Source organism: Stylophora pistillata, chromosome 3 (assembly GCF_964205215.1).
Source record: "Stylophora pistillata chromosome 3, jaStyPist1.2, whole genome shotgun sequence".
NCBI classification, from domain to species: domain Eukaryota; kingdom Metazoa; phylum Cnidaria; class Anthozoa; order Scleractinia; family Pocilloporidae; genus Stylophora; species Stylophora pistillata.
The window spans coordinates 28,056,133-28,064,323 of NC_142521.1; the positions used below are offsets into that span (position 1 = coordinate 28,056,133).

The 8,191-nt window shown below is 39.1% G+C and overlaps 1 protein-coding gene and 1 pseudogene across 12 annotated transcripts in view; one reads left to right on the top strand and one right to left on the bottom strand.

Moving 5' to 3' along the window:
* The window catches only part of LOC111329350 (uncharacterized), a 24,674-nt gene extending 23,615 nt beyond the window's left edge, over positions 1-1,059 (bottom strand). For 4 of the 11 annotated variants that reach the window (XM_088754667.1, XM_022934058.2, XM_022934025.2 and 1 more), the window contains exon 1: positions 689-875. The gene's annotated coding sequence lies outside the window, so the exon portion shown is untranslated. Of the gene's footprint in view, positions 1-688; positions 878-935 lie in introns of those variants that run through there. The other 7 variants (XM_022934049.2, XM_088754664.1, XM_088754662.1 and 4 more) reach the window with 6 other exon arrangements.
* The window catches only part of LOC111328770 (melanopsin-A-like), a 9,681-nt pseudogene extending 1,546 nt beyond the window's left edge, over positions 1-8,135 (top strand). Inside the window, exons 2-5 of the transcript XR_015998607.1 lie at positions 2,465-3,175; positions 4,082-4,169; positions 4,529-4,657; positions 5,235-8,135. The product of XR_015998607.1 is annotated as a melanopsin-A-like (transcript). The remainder of the gene's footprint in view (positions 1-2,464; positions 3,176-4,081; positions 4,170-4,528; positions 4,658-5,234) is intronic.
* The last annotated feature ends 56 nt before the right edge of the window (positions 8,136-8,191 follow it).

Consider the following 8,191-nt stretch of genomic DNA (forward strand, 5'->3'; position numbering starts at 1 on the left):
GTCTGAAATCAGTAAACAACATTCGCGGCGAAAGTGAATTAACTGCGGAGCGAAGAGAATACTGCCGCAAAAATTCCACTAATTCAGATTTTTCTTTTCATTTATACCTTGTGGACTCCAAGCTTTAGAGGTAAAGTACCATGCATTATTTTTTTAACTTTTGTCGCACGAATTTCTGTTTTTATTCACATGCAAATGATCCGAAACCCGCAAAAATAATTTTGTCTCATCTCGATTCCTCTTTATTCTAACGTAAGATAAAGTAGGTGAAGGTGCAATGAAAACAAGTTTTGATGTGTTAGGAAGAATGACAAAAGATGCAACTGAATTTGTTATCCATCTGCGGTCTTCCTATCGCTCCAAAGACGTTTCTGACTAACGTGACCCTGCATAAATTAAAATGTATCCTGACCGAGAACTAGTTGTTGAATGCGATCAACCTACCCGACTCTTCACCGAGTAATACTCTGTGTAAAAGTACACTGCCAAACAAAATTAAGAGCCGCCTCTACATTGCAAGCTGACTAAACTCCACTATTTTTAGATTCTTCATAGAAATGTTTTGCCAAACGACATAGTGTTATAAATTTACGGACAGCTGTAACTGCAACTGCGTATGTGTCGCTGAGTTAACGGGAGGAAGAAACTAATCACATCTACTAGTATCCTACTACAACCAGAATCTTACCTCAGCGCTTCCGAGTCCCTTTAGTTTCCGTTACTAGCCTAAACAACGAGTCAAAAAAGAAAAGCTGATATAACTAATCCACAACAAAACTTCCTTTATAAGACTATGGAAATAACCACCTGCAACTATCGAAATGAACTCGCTCAGACTCACGGGAAAATTCACCTTCTTCTGAAGTCATTCAAATAGGGATTTGGTGAAACACGAAAATATATTTACATTTATAGATATCTGTGATTGCACCTACGGTTTGTGTCGCTGAGTTGTCGAGAAGGCGAAACTAATCACATCTACTAAAAGCAAAACCTTTCCTTAGCATTTCCGGGTTGTTATTAGTTCCCTTCACCAACCTTTGTTACGAGACTTTGGAAATATCCTACGGCAGGTATCAACGTGTAGTTGCCTAAAAAGAAGGGCGTTTAAACATTTAAACCATTAAAAAGGGAAATTTCCCAACACGTTTAAGTGGTCCCCTGCGTTTAGAAACTGAAAGCAGAAATCTCTTTAGCTTTATACCACGTCATAGATTGGTCATGTGGTATGAAATGAGTAAAACAACATTCGCAGCTCAGATTGAATTAACTGCGAAGCGTAGAGAATGGTTTACTTCCGTTGGATTTGTAACCGCCACAATATTTTCACTAATTCAGATGTTTCTTTTCATCTATACCTTGTGGATTCTAAGCTTTAGAAGTAAAGTATCTATGCAATATATTTATTTTAAGTCATTATCAACGACAGTTTAGACGCACGGGAAAATTCACCTACATCTGAATTCATTCAAATAGGAGTTTAGTAAAACACGAAAATATATGTATATTTGCAGATATCTGAAATTACACCTACGGTTTGTGTCGCTGAGTTATCGAGAGGGAAAAGTTAATCACATCCACTACTATCGAAATCTTACTTCGGCGTTTCTGAGTTCTTTCTAATTTCCTTTGCTAGCCTTTACTGTAAGACTTTAAAAATATCTTACTGCAGCTATCAAAGTATTGCAGTAAATGGCTTGAACCCGGGGGTAACATGTGAAGGTGTAGTCTGATCGTCCGGGTGAGTGTAGTCCTGAGAAGGACTGTTGTCGGTGGTAGTGACTGACGTTTCGACAACCTGTGCGGAAGTCATCATCAGAGTCAAGTGAATGATTGTTGTCAGTTGAATGTTCTTATTCCAGTTCGTGTGAAATGATCGGTTGGTTTTGCCGTGATGTTATTGGCTGTAAGACTCAAATGACGTAAGTCGGTCGTGATTGGTCTGTTTCGATCTGTCGGTAAAGTTAGGTCGTTCTTTTTCGGTCGTTTGTGATGTTTATGTCGTGAATGAGTCAACTTCACTTTAGCGCAATTATTTTTCTAGAACTTTAAATACTTCAGTCATTTAACAAAATTTTACTTTGATAAAGAGAACTTTCTGGAAAATTTGTTAAAAAATGCAAACTTTTAGTGAATAGGTGGTTTCTGAATCGAAAACAGGACATGTTAATAAGTCAAACCTTAAAACAAACAAAGTGCAAAGTTTTTCTCATTTTTATTCGAGAAATATCACAAGCAGACTTGTGATTAGTCAGCGGGTAAACAAAGAAATTACAGGTAAGGATCACAGTCTTCCCATAGACCAGCTCAAACTTGCAATTGGACATGGAGTTCATTTAGATTTGAAGTGAAAGTCATCGGATAGCGAGGAAACTCCTGCGACGGGTTTTTAGTCTTGATACATCATCATCGTTTAATTCCTGTTTGCTTTCAAGAGAAGGTCAACAAAGCCTTGCTGAATAAGTGAATTCGACCGAGAATCAAACTGTTCCTTGGTCACCAGAAATGTTTTGCAGCAATGACACGGAGATTGTCGCAAAAGCCACTGTGTAATTTCTATCATTCCTGGCTAATTTGGTCGCAGCGATGGCAATATGGAAGCTTCCTGGCTTGGAAGAAAACAGGTGTCATCTCCAATGCAACATGTTCGTGGATTGGTGGCGAGATTCTGTGCTCCGTTACAGCGTTCATCTCCTCCAAGTTCCCAAGCTGGTCTTTTCTTATCGTGTTTATAATGTGCCTGCTTCGTTTCCTAGCATTACAAGGCCTTTGTACTACAGAAACCAAGTTACATATCCAAGAGTACAGAGGGCACTTATAGTCGGTCCGTTATGGCCTTGCGCTCACCTTATCCTTCCTGTTACGGGCTTTGGAAAGTTTCGTTTGTACAGGAAAGGACTTTACTGTGCCCTCGATTTAACAACAGAGAGATCAAATAATAGGATTCTACTCTTCGCCACGATCGTGGGAGGAAGCTTGGTCGCTTTGGCTGTGACATATTTCTTGTGTCACTATTTTGTGCTTTGTTAAAAGGAAGCAAAGAGTAAGCAGTTTGCTTTTCGAAAAGCAGCAGCGAGGAGCTGGCATCGAGAAAGTTAACGAGCAACAAGGAGGTTTTGCTCGATTAACTTTCGTGATTGTTGTATTGTTTTGTATTTGCTACGTTCCATTCTTAGTAAGTACTTATGTAGGGCAATTTTTACAAGCCTGAGTACGGCCGTGCATGGGTAAGATTAATATTCGTTTACTGAAATTGTTCCCATGATCGAATTGAAAGTGTTTCTCGTTCCAGCCGACGGATGATGCCACAAATTGCAAAATTTCTACATAATATTCTCTGTAACAAATTTAACGTTTCTTCGGTGTTTTTGATCGGCATAATTAATTAGAATCACAAAAAAATAAAAGATGTAGCGATTGATCAATGTTTCTGTGGATGGCAAAACGAAATTCTGCGAAAGAGGAACGTACAACAACCCTGCGAAAATATCAACATATTGAAAGAATAGATTTTAATTGTCAATAGACTTTCCTTGTTTCATATAAAAAAGCTAAACAGTTTGAAGTTTTTGAAGACAAAGGATCAGTGCAAAGCTGTTCTGTAAATCTAGCAAGAAAATAGCCAGTGAGCAACGTATCATCATGAGAGCAGCAGGACGCCCAAGCATATAGTTACAATGGTCCAAGCGAGTATTTCGATTAAACGTATTTGTGGGTACGAAACGCCCGGATACCTTTCATTTGACTCCAGTCACCTGAATTTTTTTTGCTTCCTTTGCTCTCCCCTTTCATTGTAAAAAATAAAACCCCATTTCTACTTTCTTTAATTTTGGGATTTGCAGAAACGTAGACAAAATCAGAAGTAAATTTTCTGATCGCCTTTTCAGCAAGGGGGGGGGGCTTACGCATGGAGGGGGATGGGGATCAACAATGCCCGTATTTGCCTTGTGAGATAATTCCAATAAATCCCGATTCTAAGGCTTTCAATCACAGAAAATGAGGTGTGATAAACATGAAAGTGTAATTAACTGAAAGGGAAATTTAAAACTTATGGTATTGTCATATTTCCTAATTCTTTCAGTCTTACCATGTGTTTATTCTGATACGAGGCCCACCTTCATACGATGACAACACTTACTTCTACTCGGAACTACTGATTGGAGTCGAAAGTCGGAAGTCTTAAGCACTCTAAACAACAAACATGTCTAGTTACAATGATAACGTTGAGATCGGACGTCAGCATTATCAGGCGCTTCTGGCAGCCGCTTCAGTCCATGTAACGATCTCACCCTCCCTCTCATCCCACCCCAGGGGAGGACATCCACTACACACAATAATCTCGTGCGTGGGAAATTAACGTCTCCTACCCCTAACCCTGCAGGAGACAGGACCTACGGGTTATTCGTCCTTATCCGAGAAGACTAGAATATTTATCCATTTCTTATTTTAAGACCATGAGTAGTGGTCCGGCCGGGGCTCGAACCCTCGACCTCCCGCACAACACAATCCGGCGCTCTAACCAACTGAGCTAACCCTTTTTTAAATCCATTGGTGTACGTGCTTTGCAACAAACAGTACCGTGCTTCCATCAAGGAGTTCTTCACAAGAAGCTGTTGCAAACGAAGATGGTGGTTGGGCGAGAAATTTTACTCGAAAGGTAAAAAGAATATGTCGTTTATTAATACAGTTTTAGTGTACCTAAGCCGATTAGACTGCTCTTGCTTCATCGGTCTACGGACGTGACGCCTCATACAGGGTGTTAAGAGAACGTCGACGTCCCTCAGCCAGAAAGGTCTTCCAGATCACGAGCCAAAGGCGAGTGATTCTCAAACGTATGGAGTGTCCATTACGTTTGATTAGATAGACATACTTGCTACTATGTTTTGTCAGGCATTTACCCGAGTCTTTGATTTATGCTGATGATTTTGTCTTATGAATTTTTTGAGACGAAAGCAATCTTTTTCCGTAGCTGTAAAGATGGGGTATGCTAAAGTTGATCTAAGACAAAAATTGATTTCTGACCATGCACAAAAGCTCTATTCCCTGCAGTGAAAAAAATTTACTATTCAACGCGACATTTTTAAAAGTAAGTCATAGTTCCAAAATGTGCACAAACTTGCTAGTTTAAGGTGTTTTTATCTGCGAGCTCGAAGTTTGGCGTTTAAATTTCTCAAAAGATTACCCTACAAAATTTTATAAAGTCATTTTAAGTATATTTACTCCATTATTTTCAGATGAATATGGACGAAGCATGGAGTCAGTTGAGGAAGATGTCTGCGTTTTCTACAAGAACACAAAGTATTTTGGAATAACAGGTCTCAGTTTCCCTTAGATCTGAATCGTTTTTATTCCCTTCTAGTTAGTATATAATTCCTTGAAAATAGGACAAGATAATCTTTTGTTATATCAAGAAACCATTACCAAACTAGCGTATAGAATAGGCGTCAATCTGTTTCAGGCGAGCGAAGCAGACACCCACGAGACACGTAAGAGGTAAGGAACGCACCCCCCTCGCACGCTTGTCCGTCGCTCGCCTAAGAAAATACAAAGGAGACACACCTTTTCTAAAGGCCACCATCATTAATTTTCATTAATTTCTCGAAGAATAAAGTTTTCATTTTACAGGCAGAAGTCATATTAATTAATTTATTTATTTATAGTAACTTCCATTTAGTGACAAAGAATAATGATATAAAGAATAGAAAAAAAGTAGTAAATAAGGGACTAACGTACGTACTCGAGGTCCCAGTGAGGTCAGCCCCCATAAGTATATACTATACTAAAACCTATGTAAACAAAAACAATAATCAACAACAGTTCTTTCTATTAATCGAGTGGCAATGTGGGAAGACTGTTTTCTATGTTTGAATTCTAGATGTGTCAAAATTAGCGATAGATTTGTTAAAGAAATAGTTAAATAGACGGTCTTTAAAGGTAGAAAGAGCTATAGTTTCACGAATATCTGACGGAATATTGTTCCATAAGGAAACAATGCGATTAAAAAATTAATCACGAAATAAGGAAGTACGAACACGACGTGGTCGCAAATTAAAGTTGTTGGAATTCCTAGTACGGCCAGGGATCAAGTTGATATATTCATTGATATTAATATTGTATTACTTATGCATACACTTGAAGAAGAAGCAGATGTCTCGAAGTTCGTGCCAATAACATAATGGTAACAGTTTTAGCATTTTTAAGCGGGACTTATAGTCAGGTCTTTCCGATACCTTATAACTTCAGTTAAAAATGAAACGAGTTGCCCGACGTTGAACACCCTCTAGAATACGCAAGCGATGGACAGTAGATTGAGGGGCCCAGACCTCGCTAGCATAGCCTAATTGGGAACGCACAAAAGAAAGATATAGCGTTCTCCTGTTATCAGCCCAATGTCAGCACAGTTCCGACGGAGAGAACCCAACATCCGGTTGGCTTTAGCTACAACGCATTCAATGTGAGACTTCCATGTAAGTTTGTCTGAGACGATATCTCCGAGATCCTTTTGTGAGGAAACGACCGCAAGGGCATGTTCTCCGGCTTCATAAGGACTATCAACAAGAGAAGGTATAGAGCTGTTTCGTTTTCTAGTTATTCTCACTCCTACACATTTATCTAGATTATAAGCTAAACCCCATCTATAAGCGACCAGTCATAAAGCTTGTTAATATCATGTTGAAAATTAGTACAATCACTAGAGTCATTAACTGATCTGTAACATTTGACATCATCAGCAAACAGAGCAATTGCTGTTCCATCACTGAGAGTCTTTGGTAGGTCGTTGATGAAGATACGAACAAGAATAGGCCAATTAGACTTCCCTGAGGGACACCAGATGACACATTGACCCAATTGGAGAAGGAACCTTCTATGTGCACCCTGTGATATCTAGAATGAAGGTAGTCGGAGAACCAACTGGACAATGGACCATCGATGTAATATGATGATAACTTGTGCAGGAGAAGGTTGTGCGGCACAGGATCAAACGCCTTACTGAAATCGAGATAGAGAACATCCGACTTGTCCAGCGTCGAGAGTTTTACCCAGATCGTGAAGTACCATAAGTAAATGTGTGACACAGGATTTTCTTGGAACAAAGCCATGCTGCTTTAGTGACAGGAGCTCTAGGAGCTTGGGTATGAGCTTATCAAGTATACAACGTTCACACAGCTTGCTGACGACCGAGAGATATAGGCCTGTAGTTAGATATCAATAATGATATCTGGGCCAGTCAGTTGACAATTTAAGCGACAGCAATCAAGGCCTCCTGGTTGACGGGGGTGGGTGATTAATTCTGGTGTAAGCTGATGACTTTTGTTCTTCTGTAGTCCTACATGAAAGGATAGCCAAAGATTTATGATTTATGGTTTTTTCTTTGGGCTATCCTATTGATAGTTCGTTTACTGTCGTTGATTCTCAATAACATTTTATGGATAACTTTCTTTAATGCCAATGTTTTCCCTGTAAAAAAAACATTAGTTGTGTATTAAACGATAATGGAGCACAGATACATTTGTAATTTGGGCTTGGGCAATCTGTGGTCACTTTGTTTCTAGCGACTTTGGCAATCAGTTATGCAACAGTCACTTGGCATCAAAGAAGAGACACAAAACAGGTCTTGTTAAAATTTAATATAAGAGACTGGTACTTCAGTATTCGTCGCCTTTGGTGACTGGAAGAAGGGGTGTTGAAAGAGTTTGGTCGTGTCACCATAAAATCTACTTGATTCAAATTTTTAAGGTGGACTGCTCCAGTAAACTGTTCACACTTCGATTGGTATCATCAAGACTTGTGTAATTAAAGAAGGGTTCGTCGGGAATAAAATTAAATACTTGAAAAGGAAAAAGGTCACCGACAACTTTATTTCAATAATCCCCGTGCTTAAAAAAAAAATTATCTCACGCGTGAGTGCCAAAAAATTGTATTCCACCGATACGCCAAGTTTCAGCTTTACTAAGAAGCTTTTTTTTTTTCACCCCTGACAGGAGCTCATTGCATAGGCTCCTGTCCCCGATAACCTATTTGGAATGGTCTGCTATTTTGATTTCTCAGGCAAGAACTTCAATGAAAAAAAAAAAGATGCAGCAAATATTTGAAAAAAAAGACTAAAGGAGTCCTCCAATTAAGTAATTCTGTATTGGAATCTCTTTACTCTCTTTCAAAGGCGCTTGTTGACTTGTCACGTGATACGCAT